This window comes from Pseudochaenichthys georgianus, chromosome 1 (genome assembly GCF_902827115.2).
Source record: "Pseudochaenichthys georgianus chromosome 1, fPseGeo1.2, whole genome shotgun sequence".
Classification (NCBI taxonomy): domain Eukaryota; kingdom Metazoa; phylum Chordata; class Actinopteri; order Perciformes; family Channichthyidae; genus Pseudochaenichthys; species Pseudochaenichthys georgianus.
This window is the reverse complement of record NC_047503.1, coordinates 30,204,595-30,231,786: the sequence shown is the minus strand read 5'-3', so window position 1 is coordinate 30,231,786 and position 27,192 is coordinate 30,204,595. Positions and strand designations below refer to the sequence as shown.

At 42.9% G+C, this 27,192-nt stretch overlaps 1 protein-coding gene across 1 annotated transcript in view; it reads left to right on the top strand.

The window, feature by feature from the left end:
* Positions 1 to 20,966: 20,966 nt before the first annotated feature.
* tnrc6c2 (trinucleotide repeat containing adaptor 6C2) overlaps positions 20,967 to 27,192 on the top strand; it is a 52,048-nt gene continuing 45,822 nt past the window's right edge. Inside the window, exon 1 of the mRNA XM_034082916.1 lies at positions 20,967 to 21,699. The gene's annotated coding sequence lies outside the window, so the exon portion shown is untranslated. The remainder of the gene's footprint in view (positions 21,700 to 27,192) is intronic.

Genomic DNA, 27,192 nt, shown 5'->3' with positions numbered 1-27,192 from the left:
ATTGCTCTCTTTGTCTGCATTACTGTTTTTAACATACACACTCTCCCATCGCTTCTGTTCTCCCATAGCGAGGTTTAGTCTTTCTCCCTTAATGAGCCACTACATATTTCAATTAAAGTGACACCTGTCAGTCATACAGCTCCAGGTGATGTTTTGTACTGTTGAGCCAACATCACAGATCCTCATCCCCGAACCAAACTGCCAGAGGAATTCATTTCAATCATCTCTGCCATGCACAGTTGAACCCGGGGACTGAGACAATCCCCCAGCCTCTACACATACACCGTCTTACCTCCATCACCACCACCACTCTCTCTCACTCCCTCGCTCCCTCCACCCCTCCCGCTTGTCTCCTCACTTTAATTAGCTCCGGATTAAATTAAAAGCTATATGTTGGCGTTAATTGATTTATCTTGAGACAGGGTCTATAATTACAGGTTCTCAATGGAGAGATCTACGACGTGACGCTAGAGGCTTGCCTCACTTCATTGTCTGGCTTGTGCGCGTTGTGTGTGTGAGTGTGTATGCATTTATGTGTTGCCAGTTGTTTTGTGTGATCACCACCGTAAGCATAATAAGCATTGTTTGAGTCAGTCAGAGGTTAGTGCGCGGCCCCACTCGATGAGCAAGGGAATGAAAGATGATGCAAATAGATGTCGTCTCGCCATAATGAAACACAATTACAGCTTTATTAGAAGATGTAATTGCTTTGTTAGAGCGTCTCAATGTGTCCTTGTTGTGCGCCGTTTACTCCTGCCATTATACAATGCACACGCTCATCCATACTTGACCCGCTATGTAATATGTGACACCCCCATTCTGTTATTATTCTGCGAGTTGTCTTTATGGAGAGAAGTGGGCTTTCGCTGGTGATGGCTGGTTTGCTGTGAAGTACAATGAGGTAGCCTGGAGGCTTTGGCTGTATCAGTGGCAATTGGTATTCTATGTAACACACACAGATGCCCAATGGGCAGACACCTCCTGTAACCTACCAGCTAACAGCATGGATACACACAATTGAAATTCAGATACAGACATACAACGCAACCAAACTATATGAAAACATTTTATCACCCGAACTCCTCTCTCCCAGCTCATCTAAATAAAGGAGAAAATGAACCTGACGCACTAAAGGGTGTCTTTTTTCCTTCCCTTTCTTCCTTCCAGTCCACTGTATGCATCCTAATCAGGGCCAGCAGAGATGCAGGGTGCTGTATGTCTGTCAGTTGTAGCACCACACACGCTGCCTGACTGGCTGGCATTAGGCCCGGAGGTGTGAAATGAGCCCATTGGGGGCTATAGTCTGGCTTGAGCACTAGTCAAACAGCTCCAGACATCATGGGAGAGAGAGTGCAGTGAGGTGAAGGCGTAAGGAAGAGAGAAACAGACAATCCTAAAGATTGTGAGTGATAGGAGGGAGAACAAAGGAGTGAAAAAAGAAAGAGGACTCTGCAGAAGGAGGGTGAGAGGAAAATAAGGGAGGAAGATGGATAGAGAGAGGGGATGAGGGATGGAGAGACATGGCTCATCTGCTGCTGCTTTCTGGCTACTGCGATATTGCAGGATTTCCTAGATCAGCCAACTGTGGAAGTGAATTTTTCCCCTGCTTGTCTCCTCTCACTGCCTCTCTTCCTCCACCTCTCCCTCATCTTCTCTCTCCCTCACATCTCTTCCCTGTCACTGAGCAATGGATTATATTCCTGTTTCCTTTACAATGCTGTTGCGATTAGGGATGCTCCGATCGCCAATTTCGGGGCCGATCGCCGGAATCAGTATCGGCCGATACCGATCGCCGATCCGATCGAGTGGGCGGGGCCTAAATGGAAGATTGATGCCCCGGCCACACGAGGACGAAAACGGTCGTTTGCGTTACTGTTTAGTGTCATATAGACCGTTCGGCCACACGAGGACGACCGAACGGCACTAAATGACTGCGGAAACGATAACGGGTCCCAAGGTGGATAGAACGGCATACGCAACGCTCTGGGGGGTCAAACGGCTCCGTGTGTACGCCCTATACGATCATTTTCTGATAATGATGAGGCAATAGCCCCGCCTCTCCCCACCTCTGCTGCTCACCCCCGGGTCAAAGTAAACGGCACACTGAATTCAGATTATTTATCTTTCTTATATGGACATAAACGCGAGTGAAGTCTAATCTGACAGGACGGAGACACCTCTCAAACTATCTAGTTATAAATATGTTTATTTTTACTGTCGGCCGGGTCACTCATTACTGGATCAGCTGCTGCATGAAACAGACACTGACGCTGTCCGAAGAGAGGGAGGAAAAAGAGAGGCTCCGTGTATTTTATTATTATATTATATAGAGTCGTTATTCATTTGTTTTAAAGCTCAATAAATAACAAAGAAGACCTTTGACCGGCACTTTTATAATTTTGTCCGGAAGATTTAAACTTTAATATACGTTGACTGGCGAAAAACTCTGCCCGGTTCCCTCGGCCCCCACCGCGGAGAATAAACAGAAGGGCAACCATGACAACCATGCTTCTTTGCTGCTTTTGTGGAGGAAGTTACAGCGCCACGTACAGGCTCCTGCATATGTACTGCAGCTTCTCCAGCGGTTGGAGCTAAACGGAGCTGTCTCGTGTGAACCGGTGTGAACAGACACTATCCGGATGACTATTGCGTGTGGACGGAAGCTTTTTTGCGATTGCGTTTGCGTTAATCCTATGCGTTTAGCCGTTTTCGTCCTCGTGTGGCCGGGGCATTAAACATCACTTTAAATCTTCCATTTAAAGTGATGTTTAAACTCAGTTAATGGGGCTCATTCACTGGAGCTTCCACAAACAACAATCAACTTAATTATTACATTCAAATGATGTACATTATTCAAGTTTACATTCACTTTGGATAATAACACGGGAGAAATGAGCGGAAGCGCTCTCTTTTCCTCTCTCCCTCTCGCTCTCCCCCCCTCTCTCTCTCTCCTGACAGCCTGTCAGTATCTCATGCAGCTCACTGATCTAGTAATGAGTGACCCGACAGTGAAGAATAAATATATTTATAATAACTAGTTTAGCTTGTTCCAGAGGTAGATAAAATAGCTAAGTGTGTTAGGTCTAACTCTTGTGTGTTTCGCTCCGCTTACCGGTCCGGCGGGCGGAGCTGCAGGATTTCTGCTTCACACACACGTTGCATACCGCTATTTTACTGTCTGGACACCTTAAAACAATGCCAGACCGGTGAAGCCATTTTGGTGAGCTTGTTTTGCCGCACACAGAGAAAAGTGTCATGTATGTTACGTCATGTTTAGAGAGCACCGATCGATCGGTAGAGAGTGAGTATCGGCCGATATTGACCGATCGATCGGAGCATCCCTAGTTGCGATCAGTGGCGGCGCTAGAGGGTGGCTACTTGGGCTCAAGCCCCGGATGTTTTCTGAAAAGCCCCGGATGTTTCACTTAATTTTTTTTTTTTTTTGAATTTTTCTTTTTTTGAAGATGTCTCGGGAGTAATGTGCAGTATCGGAGTCCACCAGAGAGGCAGCCGCTGCGGGTCATTAGCCTGCGTACTGCGTAGCCTTCCCTGCCCTGAAGAAGAAGTGATCCTTCATAGTGCCTGACGAGTTTTAAGCTAATAGCCTATAAAGTTATGGATATTAGAAAGTTATTTTCATCGAAGCAGGCGCCACAAGCTGCAGCAGCAGCAGCAGCAGCAGCAGCAGCAGCAGCAGCAGCAGCAGCAGCAGCAGCAGTATCAGCAGCTGACAACAATGTCATCACCAGCAGTGAAGAGATGAATGATGTTTCAGGTTTGTGAATCTAATGGTGATATCTGCACTCTGGCTGACTGAGTAAGAAGTGAAAAAGAGTGATGTACTGTAACGTTAATCTTATAGCTAGTAAACATGGAGTAACCAAGGCAAGGCAAGTTTATTTATAGCACCTTTCAACACAAGGCAATTCAAGGTGCTTTACAAAAATGAAAGACATTCAGACAAAGGCATTTAAAAACAGTAAAAGATAATAAAAGAAACATTAAAAGAAAAAATACATGAATAAAAAGTTACAGTGCAGTTTAAGATATGAATAGTTCAGACAGAAGTTCCACTTTACTGATGAACACAACAGCTCAGTTTAAATTAAAAGCAGCGACAAAAAGATAAACCACACTAAGTCAATACCCTTATATGTTAGTATGTATACAGAACATGACTACAAATTATTCTAAGATGTAACGTGAACCCTTCATACCTCAGTCTACTTTTAAGACACTAAAATAACGTATTCCAATTTTTATTTTGTTTTCCCGCGTGGAATTATACCGGCTCTCGTTTCAGTACACATAACAACGGAACCATAGCAACGGAACTGACAGGCAACACTCTGAATCCGATTGGCTGTGACTGCATCCACTCAGAGTGCCCGATTCAGAAACGTGACTCTTACACTCTTTACGTCACAAACAAAGATGGTGGATGAGAATAGATCTATAAAACGATAAGGAATGCGCAGTGGATCGGAGGAGGACGGTGTGTCGGCGTTGTTCGATAGCGGTGCGGTATGCTAATGGGAACACACGCCAAACATGCTAAATCACATCAGAAGGCATCACCCAGATTTGCCAATCACCGGAGCCCGGCAAAAGACAACACCAGTTCAACAGCTGATCCCCGCTGTTTTTAATAAACCAATGAGACATGAGAGCCGAGAGACCAAAATAAATAACGGAAGCTTTTGGCATATTTTTTCAACGACTTTGCGCTCTTGAAACACTTTCTTATTATTTATGATGTAATATTTTCAAGACATTCTTTTTAGTTTTACAGCTTGATGAAACCTTTTTGTTTGACATCAGCCATTATAGATAATCTGGCTATTTGAGTGTGTGTGGTACTGTTTATGGTTTGTTTTTAACTGTTTAATACAGTTAATTATTCAAAATGTCAGAGTTCCTTATTTTTAAACTGAAACTTGCACTACTGTTCAAAATAAATAACAACAAACCTGGAATTATGCATTTGGGAGTTTTTTTTGCTTTTTCTTGTTGTACCGAACCGTGACCTCCAAACCGAGGTACGAACCGAACCGTGACTTCTGTGAACCGTTACACCCCTAGTCCCCGGTGTTCCAGGGAACTCACCAAGTGTCAGAAAACACAACCCTCTCTCTTTTCCTCCATACCCAAATCTCTAAAAACGGGGCTGCAACGGATCTGATACAGACTGATCTTTATTTTCTACGTCACAGAAGTGGTGCTCCGCTTATTGGTCAATTCTCCACCTATCAGGGGAATGTGGGGTTGGGCCACGGCCGGCCATTGCGCTGGAGACGCTGTAGTACATATGCCAGGCCTGTAAGTGGCGCTGTAGTCTGCCACAAAAGCAGCGAAGAAGACTTCCCGCGCATGGTTGCCCTTCTGTTTATTCTCCGCTCTGGCTCTTTTTCTCCCTCCCCGAGGCAAGCGTTTGCTCCCGCTGCTGTAATTCAATGCAATCCCTCCCTCGCTGTAATTCTCTCCGGTAGTCCACCAGCAGATGACAAACACCCTCCTCTCCGGCTCTTCCAAGGAACGAGGGGACCGTGCGGCAGAGTTTCAGTTAGATTTTTTTTCGCCGGTCAACATGTCCGTTAAAGTTTAAATCTTCCGGACAAAATTAGAAAAGTGCCGGTCAAAGGTCTTCTTTGTTATTTATTGAGCTTTAAAACAAATGAATAACGACTCTATATAATAATATAAGAATAAAACACGGAGGACGGAGATCTCTTTTTCTCCCCCTCTTCTCCCCGCTGCAGCCCAGCAGCTGATCTCAAAGCACGCTCCCCTCTCCTGCAGGGGGGCGTGGTGCAGCTCACAGAATCAGCCCCCTGCAAAAATAGGGCTGGAAAGAGCAAATAGAGCGAAATGAGGCATGGCTAAAATGCAGGATCTGTTAGGTATTTTGAAAGAAAAACTATTTATATACTTCATATAGGTATGGCCCTACAATATATTGTTCAAATATAGCATGATATGTCCCCTTTAAGGTATTATTAAGGTAGGGTTAATGTTGCTCTCAAAGTGCACCAGATTGATGCTTTTAACTTCAATATTTAAAAAAAAAAAAATCTTCCCGGGGGAGCATGCCCCCGGACCCCCCTAGAGGAGGCGACGACGCCCCTAAAGGATGTTTGGTCCACCCCCCACTTGTAAAAAAAATAGCACTGTACCCCTGCACCCCCCCCCCCCCCCCAACAACTCCTGGGCTAAGCCCCGGATCTCCTACAATCCTAAATCCGCCTCTGGTTGCGATGTCAGATAATACTCTCTTATCCTCTGTTTGTGGTACCTGTCTGTCTTCTTATGTCGACAGGCTTCTCTTTTGTCACTATGTTCCCTGTTTTAAAAGTTAAAGCCTTTAAGAAATCAAAACATGGCCGGAATGATTCATGATTTATACAGATATTTTGTTGATGTTTTGTTGCCTCAATTTGTGATAAAACAAATCAAAAAACAAACAAACCACAACATCCAAAAGCCTCGATGGCTCTCAGCCATTTGTTTGCTCTTTGGTTATGAGATAAGATCAGTTCAGCGGTTGGTTCATCCATCTGCTCAACCTTTTTGGGACATAATAAGTACCGTATGAATTTTGATTATTTTTGGTAAAGCATTTTCTATACCAATATAGAGTTGATTTTTTTCAATTACAGGAGCATGGCATTTTATCATACGTTTTTTTGCTAGTTTGATGTTGGGTTATCTAAATATGCATGTTTTTTCTAGAATTAAAATGGGGTATTTTAGGTGGTACAAAATAGGTCGCAAAATTGTATAGGCAAGTCATGTGGAAGATTCTGGAAATATAACAAAGCTCACTCCTAAATACTGAGAATTCAATAGCTTAATAGACGGTTTAATTTAATGTTATTCATACCATATTGTGAATTATATAATGACAACATTAACTCACAGCACAACTGGCTTCATACATGCATGCATTTGAAATACATGGATTTTCAATGTGTCTGGTACAAAGTCCTCTCAGCAGTAGGCAGGTTTGCATCCTTATTGAACTCAGACCCATTCTGCATGAAATCCATCAGCTAAGCTCCATTAGAGGGCGCGGGCTGGTAATAAAAGTCCCTCCAAAACTCTCCACCTTTTTATTTCTGAGTGAGTGCTCCAGAGAAGAATGACTATGAGCAGGTGTCTCTCTGAATGTTGAAGTAGTCTGTACAAAGCATTTTCAGTAAATTCCTCCAGGTCATACGGGAAAAGTCGTTTTCTACGTTGGACACATTTAAATGTAGGAGCAGTGGTTCAACACTTGACAGCTTGTGATGTAAGGTCACTGCTTGAGTGGAGCTATGCAACATGTTTTTAAACCCGAGGAACCGGAGGAAACTTTAATGACCATGCAGGGAGACACCATTCACATTTGATCCTTGCTCGTCGTCCTCTGAGGTGACTGTATCTCACCACCATGCCTCACAGTAGCCCAGTAAGACTGTATATGTTATAAGAATATAATGAAGAATCATTTTGCCTTATATTTCATGAACAATGCTTATCTGTAATGTAATTGGAAGTACCCTAAGGACCCGCTGAGTGAAGCTATACGATAGTGACAAGTGGTTAGCCTCAGCCATTCAATATCTGGCTATCCGTCAAAAACCAAAGCCAGCTCCCCATCGAGATTACAGTTAGCCAGCCTTCCTCCATCCATCTCTTGCTCTTCCTCTGGACGGATGGACAGCAGATTAGGGCTGCCTCCACTGCGGTATGTGACCTATGATTAATTGCACATTATTAACTTAACTGAGATTTCTCTCCAGATACGTATAGGCGTCGATAATGTCTGATTCCACTCTAATAGGCCACTTCTGACAGTTTTCATAATGTGCCATTTGCCCTGATCCCTCCCTAAATGGGCCAAAGGGAACGGCGGATCGGGATTGAGATGATTTTCATATTGCTTAGTTAGCCCAAAGACAAAAGCTGTTCATGTGTGAAATCCTCATCACAGGCTTTTCCGAGAAAGAACATACAATGTTCAGTTACAGTTTAGGTTTAAAGGATGAAATCTTACCAGATTTTTGAGAGGTTCCAGTTTGTATTTATAGATCAATGCTTATATCCTATTTCCTTTTTGTGTACTGTTAATTTTTCTGGATGAGGGTTTATTTTTTTGTTAATGGTTTGGGTGATATTCACACATCCAGTGATGCTGAAATAGGACATGTGGGAACAACATCTGTTATTTAAAGGGAACACATCTAGCCCCCCACTCTTCATTGCAGTCAGCCTTTAAGTATCATGCAAATTAATCGTATATATATTGATGAGAATTTGCTCTCATCATCTCGCTTCATTTGGAAAACTTTTCCACTGTCAGATTAATCCTCACCTCCTTGTTGACTTCCCTCTCTCTAACCTATAATCTCATTCCAAGCACCACTTAATCTTTATCTCCACATTGATATGCTTACTGCTGTCACACACACTCCAGTGAAACACTCCAGTTGACCACCTTCTTTCTCACTGTTGTTCATCTTCGCCTCCTCAATTTGATGTGGTCATAAAACCCATATATCCAAATGACTAAATTAATCTCATGGCTTGTAAAACACACAACCCCCCCCCCCACACCCACACACACACACACACACACACACACACACACACACACACACACACACACACACACACACACACACACACACACACACACACACACACACAGACACACACACACACACACACACACACACACTTTCCCATCTGTCCACCAATCACTCTCTAATCCCCCATCTCTCTCTGTCAGGTGTGTTTGAGTGTGTGTGTCTGTCTGTGTATCTGTGTGTTTCTGTGTATCTGTGTGATGTGAAAAGCAGTAGGGTTTATCTTCTGTCTCTGTGTGATGTGGCGCAAACAAAGGCAGCATCCACGTGGCCCGAGCCTGTGCTGCAGCAGAACTGTAAACACAGTGCCACTACAAAGGGGAAAACCTTCACGCCTGTGATTTCACCAATTAACAGGGGAGAAACTCACCGCTTGTTTGCCGTCTGCTGGTGTTTACCGGTGTTTACCAGAAGAGAGAGACTGTCAGAGAGAGGGAAAACATATTGTATAGCAACTGTGGTACAATATGCCGGGGCTGACGTTTATGGCTGTTTAGATTTAGGCGCTGATGGTAATAATGCTGTGTTGACATTAGCCCAGGTGGGAATATGTCAGCGTTGCGTTGCTGGCGCCAAATTACCACTTCTATTGTTGAGTAATTAATGCTTAATTAGGAAGCTTGCTTCAATCAGCGGCGGGGTCGTTAGAGAGGTGTCGCACGCGCTATAAACAAATGTTACCTTTATGAATGCAAATCAAGCTGCTATTTTTTTCCCTGTGCCCTCTTTTTATCCTTTCGCCGCCAAGCGGGAGACGTGAGCGCAAACGTAAAGAGGCATCCATCTTGAGCTGGATGTGGGTGCTCAAGGATTGAACAAGGACGGGGATCTTTGCATGCTGTTCCCACTGCTGCTGAGTTGCTTATTTGATCCCTTTGTCTCTCTTTTCTCTTTCCAATGCAGCTCTGATGTGGTTTGTTATGCACTCTTGGTTGTTATTTAGTATTGGAAACCCCAATGCCACTGCGCTGTCATACTCCAACCTATGGATGGAGGCAGGGAGAGGCAAGGAGGGATGGTTGGGTGGGAGGTACAGTCATTGGAAAAGGGTTGTGTGTGTGTATATAGGGGGGTAAAGCTTAGTTGGGGGAGGAGAGCTTGAGAGAAGAGGAGAGCATGCAGCTGGAAGAGGCAGAGATGAGCGGAGGCGTGAAATTGGCACTGCACCCTCCACACACCTCCCAATCTTAACCTACCGCCTGCTTGCCCCCTCCACTCCGTGTCACCGAGGAAGGGGCCATGTCTGCACTGACTATAGCACTCGTGTGTGCGGTGTGTCTGTACCACAGTAAGCTACGTATGACACTTCTGTTTGCCTTGCCCAAGTGATGCATGCTCTTGTTCCCTCACACAATATATATCTCTTCGTAAACACACACACATACACACTTCACCCCAACCTCGCTGCCCCTCCTATGGAGTGGTCATAACTCACCTTAATTGTATTTTGTAGGTGGTTCCAGACGTAGAGTGCATGGTGAAATGTAGCTGAGACCGTGTGAGAACAGTAATGGAAGAGAGGGCAGGGTGCTGGAAGGAGGGAAACGACTAACCTATTGGCCCCTAAAAACACATTATGCATTTGGCGTGGACACACACACACACTCACATTAACACGCTCACCTCAGTAAGCATAACATACACACTTGTGAATATACTATATACTATATATAAGAAGAGGACATATTGACCATGACAAACTATTGGTCTGTGGACTTCTGTGATGCAAAACATTTATTAATGGCTGCAGGTCTCCCTTGAAAAAGAGATCGATGATCTCAATGGGACAACCTGCTTAAATAAAGGTTTGAAATGATAAGTAACTTTTTTTAGGCGACTAAAATGTTCAACTTACTTTCATGAACTGAGAACAAACTGTTAAAGTGTTCAAGTTGGAAGACAACAACACAGAGAGATCCCAGACTAGAAACACAGTGGGAGCAACCTGTCAATCAAAAAGGAAGCAACGCCCTAAAACCTACCTTGCTTTATGTCACTTCAACTTTAAATTGGGCCATAATTAGATAGATTAATACCATTCTGATTTGAAAACATAACTTAATCTAGTGATTTAACATCTAAATTGAGGTAATAAATCATTTTAGAAATAGGGTTACTATCTTATAGACTTCGAAACATTATCAGACTCATCATTGAAATTAGTGAAGTCCCATTGTTGCCATTAGAAAGAATGCAGGTTCAAGGTAGTGGCATCTTTTTTCAGACCTTGAGGGTCAACTGAGCATTTAAGATGGCACACGTACAAAAACACTGTAAGGAAACACATATGCATTCTGACAAAGTCAAACACATCCCCTGCATATTTTTCGTACATCAACACAAATTATTAGTTAATGAATGCAAATGTGCATCAAGGGGTTATTGCACTCAATCTCCTTTATTTAACCTCTTCCTGGGCTGTGTATGCTGGAGACCTTGAGATGTCTCAGTGTGGACTATATAAAGCTCTTTGTGCACAATGACAACGTTAATAACATGTTTTCTCAATACATGCATTTATACGGCCTTTATGATTTCAGACACATACACAGTCATACCTTTAAACATATCTGCCCACATGCGCAGACTTCCATCTTTTCCTCTCAGACAGCCTTGTTAATCAGTGTCATAGTAAATCAGAGGCCTGGGGTGTGAGGTGGGTGGTATAACAAGCTCATCTAGCCGGTAAGAAGGTTTCCTCTGCTGCTGTGTTGACTGGTCTCAGGTAATTAAAGCAGCAGCCACAACGGTGCTGTCCAGTCCCCTGTGTGTCCCCCATTGTCACTCCATTAGCAACTAAGCTGGACTACCTGCATTTGTGTTGTCACGCACCATAGAAAGCCAATATGACGCTAATCAACTGTGTGAGGAGCTTTTATTTAGTATTTAACTTAACACCTCAATGAGAGGAGATTAAGAGGGGATGGCATACAACAAAAGTCTCATTTTGAAACATATTGATGCAAAGGACGCAATACCTAAGCTGTTCCTCATTCTGTTTTATTTAGGTAACTAAGTTGTACATTAACACTTTTGTTAGTTTTGTTTTCATTATGGATTTTTGTGCATAATTCAAATATGTTTTATTGAATTCATGGCCTTGAATTCATGTCCGTCTTTTACTTCAGGGAAAAGAGGGGAAAAGGTCACTCACACTATAATGACTGATCAACCAAACAGTGCAACAGTACTATAAGTGCAGGGGATAGTGGATTTGGCCTAAAAAACACAACTAGTTCTGTGATATTGTTCACTGACATAATAGCTATAATAACTTCATGAACTGAAAATATGTCGGAGTTGTGTATTTGTTTATTTTGCAGTTCTAGCCTTTCTCCCCAATTTTCTCTTTTCTTTCTACAAATGCAATGCGATTTTTTTCTGAGCAGAGCTTGTTAAAAGACATCACTACACAAACATGACTCTAAATGATGGTCGTAAGTATCCTCTGACAGCAGGAAACACAACAAACTAGCATCAAATTGTTTTTCGCTAAACACTGATGAACTGACAATTTACATTTAGTTCAAGTCAGTGTCATTTTAAAGAGGTGGACGGAAACATATCACACTCATCAAAAATCCCTGGAGTTTCCCTTTTATAGTTCATCTCGATAGATCTAAGAAACATTGGGCTCTTCAAAAGATGGAAAATCTGCATGTATGTTCTTTGTTTGTATGACATTATAAGTCTAACTGAATGTGTGTGGGCACCATGCGTGATTAAAGCCGTTTAAAGGGCATACTGTAGATTCATCATCGCCTGTTCTTCCCCATCACTAATGCGGGTGTAGGGAGAGGGGGGGGGGTTGGACAAAGTGTTTAGCTTCCATCAGACAAGGTCTAGTAATGAGAAGCCAATTGACTTTCCACTGCCTCCTTCAGCGGCCAAGATGAGAAAGAGCAAACCTCTCCATTGTTATCACGTCCTCCTCCTCTTTCATCCCTCCCTCAATGGTCGAATGAAGGAAGGTAATTCCAGCCAGGTCCTACTTCACACCTTGAATTAGTCTTTTTTCTGTTCCCTCCCCTGCCCTCCCCCCTCCTTCCCTTTGCATGTCTACCACTCTCCATCTATCTTTCTGTCACTCGCCCTCTCCCTCCCTTCTGCCTGTCTCTCCCTCTCTCCTGGCGCAAGGTGATGGAGGCGGGTGTGTGGGTCTCAGAGAGCACGCCTCAGGGATTATACTGGCCGCTTGCATGAAAGATTCATGATGCTCGGGAGTGTGTGTGTGTGTGTGTGTGTGTGTGTGTGTGTGTGTGTGTGTGTGTGTGTGTGTGTGTGTGTGTGTGTGTGTGTGTGTGTGTGTGTGTGTGTGTGTGTGTGTGTGTGTGTGTGTGTGTGTGTGTGTGTGTGTGTGTGTGTGTGTGTGTGTGTGTGTGTGTGTGTGTGTGTGTGTGTGTGTGTGTGTGTGTGTGTGTGTGTGTGTGTGTGTGTGTGTGTGTGTGTGTGTGTGTGTGTGTGTGTCTCACGCTCAGGCACTGACTGGAAAAAGGGAACAGGGAGAAACAGAGAGGAAAAGAAAGAGGGTGGGGGCGGTTGAGGGTACAGAGTGCGAGACAAATTGATGGTGCACAGCGAGGCTAACTCTCCAGGCTGCGATCATACTACTCTCAGACGCCATCTTGGTAAAGCTGGACCAACAGAAATCATGGATTGCAAAAGTTTGACACACAAATGTTCACATAACCAAAACCAATACGGAGTACATTGAGGATTCATACAATTATTTCATATATTGTCACAAAGACATGACAGAGATGACAATAAAACACAACCCTACCCAACCTGGTTAGACTGAGTATAATTTGGAATGGGTACCATCCAGATCTCTGTTACACAGAATGGAGAGAAAACACCCGATATCTGATTTAAAATATAGGCCAACAAAAATGTGGCTGCCGTGCAATACAGTAATAAGTAAGCAGACCTGTGAAAATCCAGCCTTGAGAGATTTTTCATATAACTGAGTGTGGGCGTTCACACCTGAAATAGCAACAGGATAAAAATGGCAAGTTGTTGTGTGTGGGCGTGTTGCTATAGGTACTGATGTGATCAAATACAACTCTGAACTTGAGTATGTGATAAATTCATGGGTTAAACACTTATCAGACACCAGTAAATAGCGTTTAACACAAAGAAAGAAGAAGTAAACACCTGAAAACACCTACCAGACCCATAACTGTGCCAGCTCGCTGACATAACTGTTTTTTATGCAGTAATGTTTGTCTGGAGCTTAACAAGTGGCAATCTACACACCAATACACATGTCAATTATTGGTCACAAGCTTGTTGCCACACTGTTTTGAGTGTGGTTTGCTGCAGACAGATGCATTTATTTGTGTCATTGTGATGAAAGAATGTCACACATTCATATTCCTTCACAGCAAAATAATCCCTTACACTTTTGAAAAATAGTTTGTAGTCAGCAAAGGTTGTAGGTCACCTTACAAACAACTCTTATATATGATGATTAGTGTTAGAAGGTTGGGGCATTCAAAACTCTTCTGTCCTCTTGAGATGTAACTCCAGGTCTTTGCCAGGAGAGACCGGTTGGCACAAAAGTAGGATTTGCTACTAGCTTACCAGCCAGAGGAAGTGTGTCATTGCCAAGTATCTATTGGAGTATAGGACAACTCTATTCATGTGCCTTCACATTGGCAGTCTGTCTGCGAGCAGGGGAGGGGAGGGAGAGAGTGGTTGTGGTGGTGTGTAATGTGTATGTGTTTATCCAAACCTCACTGGGTGCCTTCTAATAGTCCCTTGCAGGCTTGTTCCCTCTATTTCTCTCCAGCATCCTCAAACACATTACATTATTGCCGCTTTTGATTGCATTTCAGATTAGAGAGCGCTGGTGGAAAGAGAGCAAAGCAGTCAGCTAGACAGGCAGATAGAGAAGAAGAAACGATGGCCAAGAGAAAGAGAAGGATTAGAGACGGAGAACGTAAGAAGACAGGAAGGGCAGATAAAGGAGACACACGGACAGACAGACGGATGGGGAGGATGAAAGAAAGAGTTGAAATGAGGGACAGACAGAGGGAAAGAGGGGAAACAGAAAAAAGTAGAGGAAGAGCCTCTGGGGGAGCGTATTATGCGGCCGTTACCCCCCTCCGGTGCGGCAGCGAATGGATGAGGCTGAGTACCCACTCTTCCTGTGACCTTGGAGGTCATTTGCAGGAAAGCAGCATTAATTAAACTGACGCCCAGGCTGAGGCGGATGATAGCAGCAATGCTCACAATCCCCCCCCCCCCAAACACTCACCCACAACACCAGCACCACCTCTAACACATTGATTTGCATTCTTTCTCTGTCTTCTTATATTTTATGTTTTTCTTTTTATGTTGTCTTGCTTATACCCTCTTCCATTTTCTTCCTTCTCTCTCCTTCTTTTTCTCATTATCCGTCTCCATCCTCCCCCCTCTTTGCATGCCCTTAACCCTCTCTGGATCCCTGGCTACAAACAGTGAATTAACCCATCTCCACCCTGTGTTAATGTTCTAAATATCAGCCCTTGCCTGTGGATATGCCACCAACATTTACATTGGCTATGAGATTGAGCTAGTTGCCTTCTGGTGACTGGCAGACATGTAGATATCGATTGACTTGTTTTGCTCTTTGTGTTGATGCATATTTTGTGAACATGGCTTGTGGGTAATCAGATTGTGATGTTTGTGTGTGTGTGTGATGAATGTGCAGAGGTATGTGAAAAATGCATTGCCAGACCTCTTATGTCGGCCTATTCATGTAGCCTTTATCATGCCCTTTCCTCGCATGTCAAACACACATGTAAATACAGAAGCAATCATATTTTGCACAACATTGCACAGTTTTGACCTACAGTCAGCTGTACGTAGGCTTAGAGAAGCAATTCATTTTCAGTCATTTTGAAACCTTGTCAGACATTTACATAAAAAAACTATCTTTTGGTTCATGGCATGATATCATCATACAAAGATTTGTACGGGTTATCTTCTGAAAAATGATTCCTCTCTTTGTGTGTGTTCTCTTACGAATATACAGCAACATGTGTTGATTTCCCCGTGTTAAAAGCATACATATTTTATAATATACATTTCTGTCTTCACAGGAAAACACGGCTTGGGTTAAAATAACTACAACAAATGGTACAAGTTACATTAGAAATAAGACAACATTTGGGTTGAATTAAATATTTTGTTGTGTACGGAACAAGATAAATCAATCAATGTTTTCACATGACACAAACAGCAGTTTACTGGTTAAAAGGCCTGTATTTTTGGACCCGTCTCTTCACGCCAACCTCACCCTATGTGGACTTTGTCACTCTTGATTATTCCTACTTCACATTGAGATGTGAATGCTGCCTGAGAACAACCCGCTCATAGGAAAAGTGTAGACCAATGCATTAATCTTTCCACAGAGAGACTACTTACAATTAGGGATCCATACTGCTACAATAGGACTTCCCTGACCCAAATATACAGTTTTATTCCCCCACTCTCCCCACTCTGTTAGGCCAGCCAGCCAGTGAAAAACAGAGTCAACAAGCAAGTGTGTATATGTGGTGGTCCTGTGTGTCGGTCAATACAAACCAATCAATACACAGAGGGCTTTTACTGAATCAGGTGTGAGAGGGGGAGAGAGCATGGGTGTGTGTTTAGGTTGGGGGATGGTTATAGGAGACTGGGTTAATCTGTGACTGCTCGTCTGCGCTGATGATAGTATTGATCTGGTGAAGATCATCTGAAGGTCAGGATATGTTGTCTCTGTTTGGACCGCCTTGATATTAATACACTGTTTGTCCTTTCACTGCCGGTGTATTACAGCATATACTACTTCATTGCTAATAGAAACATCAAATATAACAGCAGAGGGCCCATAAAGTGGAGTGGACAGAAAGTATATCTCTGGCTTTAGGATTTTACAAGCGCAAGTGTAAAGATAAGTTGGACAGCAGGGGTGTCGCAATGTCCCGGATTGACAATACAAATAAAATACAGTTAAATGATTTATAATAAACACATGATAACATCCTATGAAAAATCCAGCACCATTTAATAGTTTTCTCTCATTTATGCTTTGTCTCTGTCCCAGACCTCCACACGAACAAAAGAGTGTAATACATATGCTAAAAAAGGACAAAATGGGTTCCACTTATTAGAAAGCTTCAATAAATGTCATTAGATATTGTTAACCGAATTGTTTTGGTCACAATAATAGTGTTGTGAAAACATGATATTGGTGTAGCCCTAATGGTGCACAATGTGTTTGTGTCAGTGTTTTTAGTTATAGGCAAGTAGAATAGTTTAAACATGGGCATTTTTATAATCAGTTTCTTAAGCAAACAGAAGACTATGGCTGAAAAGTGGATCTGTGAGGTTGGCATTTTATGATTGACACCTCGACTACCTTCTCTCTCTATGGGTCATTATCATCATTTCAAAATGATGAAACAGAAACTAGGCTTGTTAGCACTTAATTATTCATTTGAATACATAAAGGCAATCAATTAAGCTTAAGTATGCAATAAATCTGATTAACCAGTCAGTTCCCAAAACACCTTATACCCTGGTAATGAGTTTGCAAGTATGGAGGGGGGGGGCTAATAAGTGAGGGTGCTCACCCACAAACACAAACATATGCTCACACACACACCCCAGGTTTACAAACCACTATTGTGTTTGATGCTCTTTTTTCTCGGGTGATAATTTAATGTATTAGCATTCTGGGATGAAAGATAAGCACGGCTTAATGTATGCTAATATTAAGGTCTGTTGTGTGTATCAAAATAATGCAAGGTCATCAGGAAAAGGCACACTTGTAATTAATATATGAATTCATTACAAAAACAATGAAAAACACTCATTAACAAGATAAGGCATTAGAAACGAAAATAGAAACGTTAATGTGTTGACAATGAGAGTGACTATATTCAACCTTGAGATGCTGTTAATGCAGTGTGTGTGTTTGATTGGGAAAATCTGCCGGCCTCTTTTCCGCCACCGCCACTCATTATTCTCTGACACACTTGCTCGCTGCTTCTCTGCCTTCCTCCCTTTATTTCAGCCTCCTTCTATCCCTCTCTCTCTCCATCCCTCCCTTGCTCGCTGGCCTTTACCTGCTTGCTCGCCTCAGGGGAAATTACCACAGCTCAGAAACGCTGTCCAACTGCACTGCAACGCTCCGCTCTGCCCTGCCTCCCTCCACCCATACAGCACACACATATGGACACACACAAACATACAGACATATACTGTGGACATGCACTCACACACACACACGAGCATTCATGCACACAGAAAACACCCTCACATACACACAAAGACTACACATTAAGCCCTTCCCCACCCCTAGCATTGCCCCTTCACCAGACGCTGCTAAGACTGATTCTTCTTACTATTGTCCTCCCCCCATAATATATATGCAGAGGCACAGCAGTATTAGAAGCATTTCGCTGCCAAGGTCTGTAGTGTATTTGTATACTATAGTGTACTAGTGTGTGTATGTGAATCGACTGCATTCGTTGTTATATTAATACATGTATGAATGTGTGTTTAAGTGCAGGGGAGAATGAGAGTGCATATATTTCCCTACTTAATGAATTATATGTGTTGGACCTCTTCTGTTCAGGGTAATTCACTCTTTAGTCTTAATGAAAGTTAATGAAAAGGATCCCTCCTCTTCTTATGGACTGCCATGCCTTCAGCAATACTTGCAGTCTGTCTTATCTATCAATGCAATACTGCAGACCTTGAGATGAACAATGAGCAACTCAGCAGGGTTTTACCGCTTTCACTATTATTTAATGGAAAGACACTTCAATCACAATACTAATCAGAGTGAGAAAAACTCGTTTCAGCTCAATCGCACAGTGGCTTATTGCACATGTTTTGCCTTGAAGTTGCGGGCACAGGAGACTCGCTGTGCAACACTTTTATGTGCAGTTAGAAATGTTTTATTTTGCTGCCTCCTCTGTCAGAATTATCATCATGACGGTCCTTTAGCATATGTCAAGTCATGTCTTTGGAAATGTCACTTTGAGGGAAGCAGCAGTAGCTCCCTGTCTGCATTTTGATATCTCTAGTCCAGACTGTGGAGGAGGATTCATAATCAATTCCAAAAAAACTGACACCCCCAACTCATCAGTCATTCTGCATCACACAGTAAACTATGAATGTCTTCTTCTAGAATGCAGAGTCTGGGGAATAAGGAATTAAAACCGAGATCTGCTTTTGGATTCAGTGCTTTCATTAAATGTTTGGCTACTCCTCAGATCAGGTTTGGTTTATTCAGATTAAATGTGAAGCATTTGGAAAGTGGCTTTGTATTTAAGAGTAAGATACAAAATGTATTGTGAGTACAGAAAAATGTACTGATGATCGTATAAATTCAAATGGTTGGTCATAAACTCAAACATGTTTTGACTTTTAAAGCAAAAAATATAGGCTGTTGCAATTCTTTTTTATATAATTTGTCTGGCGATGTGTATGCCTTTTGTGAATGTGTGTGTTTATTAATGTTTCTGGATGAAGTTACTTTGTCTCATTGAAACATATTTAAATAATATAAATGTAGCGACATAGGAAATGCATCAAATATGCATATAGCCACGTAGTAGACACGTGTGTGTGTTATGTGAGAGTAAAAGTGAGTGTGTGTATGGGAATCTGTGGTTGGGCGTATGCACATGCATTCTTGTGTGAACGTGTGCATGTGTGATCCTGGCAAGCTCCGGCAGCAGGCTTGAAATTAAAACCTTATGCGGAACGCGGCTCATGATTGGACTGGAATTAAAACAAAAGGCAGAAGAGCACCCTGAAAAAATGGAGAGAGGAGAAGAAGAGAAGTGTTTTGTCTGAGAGGGGAAGGAGTGAGCGATTGCCTACAGTCCTACAGATCGTGTCTGGGCTGTTTCCTATCAGAATGTCAGGCGGACATTTCCCATTGGCTTGCTTCTGTCAGCAGTCTGCTTAAATGTGAAAGCAATTGGGGAAATTGGTGGAGTCAAAGAAACATTTCAGAATAGCTGTGATGAGATGGAAAGTGGATGTGCAGAAGGAAGAGTGGGCGAATACTAACATAAATATATGCTACACACACACACACACACACACACACACACACACACACACACACACACACACACACACACACACACACACACACACACACACACACACACACACACACACACACACACACACACACACACACACACACACACACACACACACACACACACACACACACACACACACACACTGACTTGCACCTACATTAACGAAAACATAAATAACAAAATGTATAAAATAGTTTACGTGGAACATAATTTATTTAAGTGCCATGAATAATCTGCAAACATCTAAATACAGTTTAATAGTCTGTGATATGAAGTGAACTACATATCGCTTCAGCTGCTTCTGAAGGCATTCCCCGCTGCTCTCACCTCTCTTAACCCTGCGTATGGAACATCTGCTTTCTCCATTCAGTTGTAGCTCGCTATTTTAATAGCTCTGGGCATCTTGCCTCGAAAAGAAGGGGAAAAAAGTTTGGGCTGGGGCCCCTTGCTTTCATTAGCAGTCTCTCCCAGTGATGTATCCCAAAGCTTTGCTGAGAGAGTTCTCACTGGTCAGCCTTCCCCTTTGTGGGCTGCAGCCTTGACCTATTCCCACCTCACAGTGTGTGAGTGTGTGTCCGTGTCCGTGCATGAGAAGTCATTTCCATGAAAAAGGAGTGCAGAGAATGGACAGGGGCCGCATTTTCTTTCTCTGAGACGGCAGCAGACTCGGTTCAGGGGGGCACAAGGGCGACCTCATCCATCATCTTGTGAATAGCCTGGAATTATCGCCCCATGTTTCTGGACATCATGTGATCAAGAGATTCTTGACAAAAGGTCATCTTGAGTTGTGAAATTGGGGTGGGCCGGCCCTTTAACATTTGAGTGGGATAAAAAAAGGTCATGATGCACATTCCAAATTTCTTGAGACTTTACGACTTTACGATATATTTCAGTTTTTTTATCTAATTTCTAAGCTTTACAAAATATAGGCTATAGCTGTCAGGAGCCAGTGGTGAAATACAACAAAAGGTATATTTACAACACCTTCCTAAAATCTACAACATGTTTTTATTTTTGGCTGCAAGCTTCAGCAATGTGAGCTGCCCGCCTGTGCTGTGCATCCTCTGTGGGCGCTTGGAGGTTTTGTCAAACGGGAGGGGGCGGGCCGCAGGGCGGTGGGCGGAGTTTTCATGCTGCTGTGTTGATTGGTTGGGAGTGACGTACCTGAAGCCACTTCCTGGTCTGCTCTCTGGGAGGAGGAAAGCGAGACTGCTGCAGTGTTGTTAGTTTGAACAAAATGGCTGCGAGACCACTGTCAACGAGAGCTCACTGAACGCCTACCATGACTATCCGCTCCGCTGTCTGGATCCAAACAGAATGTATTTCCACGGAGTCGTTTCTCACTTTGTATTTGCGGTAGCCAGCCCGTCGCTAGTCGTCCAGTTGGCGACCTAAACACATTTTTTCTTTTGCACTTTAGAACAAGTTGGCTGGCTGACTGACGGCCGTCGGCTTGCTCCCTATACGCGAGAACCCATCGGCGATTTTTAACGAAAACTGCGTGCTGATTTCTCTGGTTTTGCAAAACCTCGCAATCATCGACGATTAACAGCGTCAACCAGCTCACGTTAGCTTGCATCCTTCAGCTGCTTTTAAAAGTCATTTGTATTCGTGTTTTTTCTTTTGTTTTTGTTGTTAGTGGTGCTTCGTTTCCCTTCCCCGCCCCTCAATATTGTGTGACGTTTTTAACAAACTGTTTCATCGGCGAGGGTAATTTCACGGCATATTTTTTGCTGAAAACAAACATTACCGTACTTGCTGTGCGTATATCTGGCTGAGTAGCCGTTGTTTACCTCGGTATCTTCAGCAGCAGTCGGCTCTCTGCCAAGTCCGACTTGAACTGCGACTGAATCTCTCCTCCATCTCTTTACGGGTAACTTCAGAGAAGACATCGGATAATGCTTTTCTGCATATTTTATTCTGCCATGCACCTTCTCTTCACTGACATCTGCCAAATCTGTGGTTAACGAAAGGTACGTTCCAAATGAATTGCGTTTTACTCTTGGGAATGAATGTTATTGCTGTCCAGTGTTTGACAATAGTGGTTAGAGGATAGTGGACCGACAATGTCAAATAAAAAAGCCAAACTGACCATAATATCACGCCATTATTTTTCACAGCATTAACACATGGCTCTATGGTTTAATATCTCCATTCAGCCGAGTTACAACTGCGCATTAACACTACAGTAGCAATGTCAAGTGCCACTTAATTAAAACACCCATTAACAATGATCTGTGCTTATTTGTGGTGTCACCGTTGAAGGATTTCCAGAAAATATTCATGTTTTAGAACCTCAGAAATTATACAGGGTATTATCTTGAGACAGACATCCAAGCACCCGGAGGATATTTGAAGGGAGTCCCCTGAAAATGCTTTATGTAATGTTGGATTGATAAGAAAACCCTACAGAACGTAGAGAATGTGCTGCTTTTGGATATTCATTATGAAGTAGATGACGATATTTGCTATGTTTATTTGAAGGGGATTGACAGGAAAATGTTGGGAACTTTTGTGATATCATAGCTCTTTCATGATTGGCTGAATAGACAGAACACACTCGGTACATGTGAGCGTCTAATGTGTAGGTTTCTTGAACTGACTGAGAGAATTGCCTCAGCTTTTTCAATGTTGTTGTAGTCATTTGAATATAATGTTGTATTACTAGGCTTTTTTGTTAACGCATTTCTATCTATTATTTTCCAGCACATTGAATCTACAGTGTTTTCATACTAGGACATATTCTTACATTATCCCGATTTATAGTTGTCACTGCTCTTCCTTGTATCTTTCATTCATAGCTATATCACTTTCTGTATCTTGTACACTATTGTAAATTCCACTACACTAATTCCAAGTGCATTATTAAACATAGCTGTCCTGTCTCTCTTCCCTCCACCCCCCTGACTTTGTTAGAAAGCCGGAGATACTGATTGAACTGTCGCCTTCTATTGCATCCCCCCTTCCTGCATCCTGTCCCCAGGCACTGGAGTATAGCTTTTAATATCTCCTCCGTGTGTCTTAATTGAAGTACATAATTTCCCGTTCAATTTCAAACCCCCATATTCATTCCCCCCCTTCTGGCATCTCTGTCACCACTGTCTTATCTCTATCGTCACACACCAGTGAGGTGATGAAATGAAAAATGTGCGTGAGTGGGCACTGGCACACATGCATGTACGATGGGGAAGACTGTTAGGGTATTTATTCCTGCGTACATCACACACACACTTATGAGTATGAAGTTCAAGCCTATGTGTGTATGACTGTGCCATGTCTGGAATGTAAGCATGTTGTTGCAATTGTTGTGTGTTTGAGTCATGCAATCAATATGTAGACACGTGGAACGCCTGCCGTTTTTGCCATGGGAATGTGTTAGCATTTAGGTCAAGCTCAAAGCCTGGGCAGTTGGTTAATGCCCTGCTTTTGTTCAGGTTGTGAGCTGCCTCCTGCATATCTTAGAAACCCAGCTGACTCTCAGACACACACACACAGAGCCCTCTTCTTACCCAGGGTCAAGGGTCCTTCTCCCTTCCATGGCATGCCCAAAAGGCTACAGAGCACGCAGTAAGGGGGTGGCTGTGAAAAGATGTTTCAGGGGCCCTTCTGGTGTGTATGTAAAATGAGTGAATAGGATGAAAAGAAAGACCTAAAGCAGGGTAAGAGGAGGAGGGAGTATTCTAGTTTTCTTAAACACCATATAGTTAGGCTTACCCTTCCCAGACATAACTGCTTTAGCACCATAACTACCACTGCAGCCACAGCAGGTGGCTCCTCTGGAGGGCACTGGGGCAAATAGGGGATGTGTGTAGTTGTTAGGTAGGTCAATAGCACTGTGTTTACCCCTGAGGAACGGCATGTAATGTTGCAAAGAAGAGGCCAGAAGATCTCCTTTTCGATCTTTTTTACTGAATAAAAGTTTTCCTTTGTTCGTTTTGGTTCTACAGTAATCCATACATGATTCACTGGGAGAGCCTGGATAGTGTATCAATTAATGCCAACCTGTGAAAATCTAGACAGACAGACATTTTTTGGTCTCAGTCTTTGGGTTTATAATTGGTTAGTTCCCATTGAAACAAGACCCAAAATGAAAAATATATTCACTGGGGCCCAGATTCAATGAATTATATTACATATTTTGCCATTTTGGCAGCTCACATGCAGGAAACCCATAACCCATGTTGGCTTTTGACTCAACTATGCTTTAGGCTGTTGGCATCTAGACATTGTTTTCATTACATTGTTTTATAAAAAAATGCCACAAGGACCAACCCTTGCAGGAACCACAGCACTACAGACACACTGCAGGCCTTCATCATAGAGAAGGTGGGATCATTAGTTAAAAAGAATCTGAAGATTGAGTCCCCTTGTCCAACCCTTTGCAGACTAAACATGTCCAATGTTCAGGTGGCTATCATTAGCCTGCTTTTCACTTCAAAAATGTAACTGGAGTGGACCTGCTTGACTTATACTGCTGTATCCCCATATAGTATTGGTTCTCCTGTTTTAGAGTTCATCTCTTGCCCTGGGGACTTGAACATTCAAATAAAAAGTTATTCGTATCCCTCGTTGAACATTTTGTGTTTGCTTTGGTAAATCCCACTTTGTCATGCTTTGAAAAAATTGCCCTTTGTTGTCATTCCCTATTCCCTGTCTGTCTGTGGTAGTTACAGAGATGGTGATTACGAGGCTTTGCAAACGATTGGCTTGGTGCTGATAGATAACACGCTTAACACTTCTGCAGGCTGCTGCTGCTGCAGTAGAGATGCACTGACTGTACAATCTGCTGGATTCAATGGGAGGCTGCCAAAAGCTGAGATCCTATTCTTCAGTTATATGGACGGCTATGTTGAAGTCAAGGGGGGCAATAAAAGACTCTCTATGCAGTTGTGTTTGGTGTGGCCATTCTGCTTCATGACATTTGTTTATGTATTGTGTGTAAGGGCCAGCGAGGGGAGAGTGTATGTTTACTTTGTTGCATTAGAATCTATAGGTAGCCAGAAATAGTTGTAGTATCTTTAGTTGGATGGAAAACACCCAGAAAACAAACTTCCACTTCCATATGCTCAGTGACATCTCCTCTGGGAGGTGTGGTCTGCTTTGTCTGCACGGTTTATGCAAACTGTGTCTGCTTGGTCTTAGCCAGGGTTCACTTCAAGTCTGACACTAATCTGCTTTGGTATGAAGCTGTGATCTCATGTGATAATCTTATCTTCTAGTGCTCCCAGCCCTAAATTCAACACTTCTTGATTGCATGTGTGCAAACTCAGCTCAAGCTTTCACTTTAATTAAAACATAAAACATATTTTTCAGAAGATTCAAAGTATAGGTTTAGTCTGGGTGAACGGCAGGTATCAGGTATTTGCAGGTGACCATTAGTCTTGTGTACGAGGACAAACACAGATGGTTCTCCTGTACATTATTATGTCAGACAGGGCTTTTGCATGGAAGAGGTATGGAAAAGTTGTGACCAAAGATGACTGGGTGTTGGTGTGGTTGGGGGGTCTGTGTAACCTCCACCTCCTTGTCAATCGTGTGTGCCAATGAAGGGGGCAGAGCTTAGGGGGCCCACCAGGGGTAACCCAGGCCTGGATGGAAGCAGGGGGATGGGGGTAGCAAAGCTGAAACCGGCGAGCTGCTGCCTGTGAGTCTTGGCAGGGGTCCAGGGGAATGTTCAATGTGCCGAGGCTTGGTGGGGGCCCTCGTCCCTCCCTCTGCTGCATGTCGGCTAATTGGAGAGACGTGGGGGGAAGAAGAGGGCCATCACATGGAAGATGACAGAGAATATGCACGACATCCGACCTACAGTGTTCCCTTTTTCCTGCTCCAAATGGACACTAGCCAGCCTTACCTATTATGTAACTATGGACTTGGGCCCCACAGCACTCCAACAGCCTTCAGTTATGGCTATAGAAATAGCAGTAGCATGCAGTGCTTGCCCCAATGCACAGTCCACGTGTTAGGCTCTTTAAGCTCAGGGCATTTGTTTGTCAGGAGAGTTTTATTGCCTTAATTAACTCTAGAGCTATCAATGAAGTACTTTCACTTTGTGTATTTTGATTGCTAGATTGCATTTTAAGGACTTATTTTGATTAAACAGAACTGCTTTACAACAAAACATTTCTTGTGATGCTTGATTTGTAAATCACAATTGTGGAATAGCTTATTTTGTTTTAATTAAAGCTAAGATAGATTGTTTGTGATTGAACCTTTTTCATTATATTTCTTAAAATAGTCTTTACATCCCGATAGCAATCATATATTTCAATTGCTCTGACAAAAACATTTTCTTATATTGAAATTGCTCTTATTTGTTGTATTCTCAGCATTTACATAACTTTGTCATCAGGAGAATACAATCTGAAAGATATTACTGAAGATATTAAGTGTGAAGTTCAATAAAACAATATAGCAAATATTTACTCAAGAAAGAAACATGTCCACTCCTATCAGCTTTGGCTGATATTTCTACACCTACACTGTTGTGCCCACCTCTCAATCATGGGGCTGGCACCAAGATCTCTCTCCCTGATTCTTCATGTTTTTATCTCTGTCCTTCTTACATCTGAGCAGGCTTATCTTCCGTCCCCCTGTTAGTCTGTGTAATTGCTTACACTGTTGACAGCTGGGGAATTGTTGACTGACATTGTATATATGTAGGTATAGAGCGGAGGCATGTCAAAGTAACCTTCAGGGAAGTATAGACCAGCCGATTAGCTTGTGTGTCCTGTCCTAGTTAGGCTGCATTGTGCATCGGTATGTGTCCTTCCATCTAATTTGATTTTGATGTTACTCAGTTTTGGTCTTTGCCACAACGTTTGAGTAATTCCTGTTTAAGGTTAATCTTAAGAGGTCAGGCATTTTATCAAAGCTAATAGCACCTCATCACTAACAAGACCTTTCTAGACAGTGAGTCGCCTCCAAGCTGCCAGGCAAGCACACAGATTAAAACAAATACGCATGCGTATGCAGAATACGCACAACCAACTATTTTCATAAGCGAAGACTAACACCAACACACTTTGACACCTTCTACTTACATTCAATAAGCTTTAGCTGTGGTGCTGGCAGGGAGCAGGCCTGCTTGGTCTGGTGCTTTGTGCTGTGTTCCTATTTAATGAGCTGCCATCGTGTTAAAGTTTCATATCGACTTGGCAGAGGAAGCAGCCAAGACACTCGGCGCTAATTTTCTGCAGGCAAACCTCAAAGCTGTTTTGAATGCAGGTCTGCTTCCCCAATATCTGATTCTTTGACTTTCTTTCTCCATCTTGCTTCGCCGTTTATCGCTGCTCTCCACTCGCCCTCAATCAGTCCCTCGTCTACATATTCCAACAACCAAGAATATTTCTGCCACGGTTCATTGAGCAAGTCCAGCCTAGTGGCACTAAAGTGTGCAGTATCTCTTCACATGCCACTCTCCCCACCTGCTGAAAGCAAAGCTGGTTGTTGCGGAGTGCTTACAAACC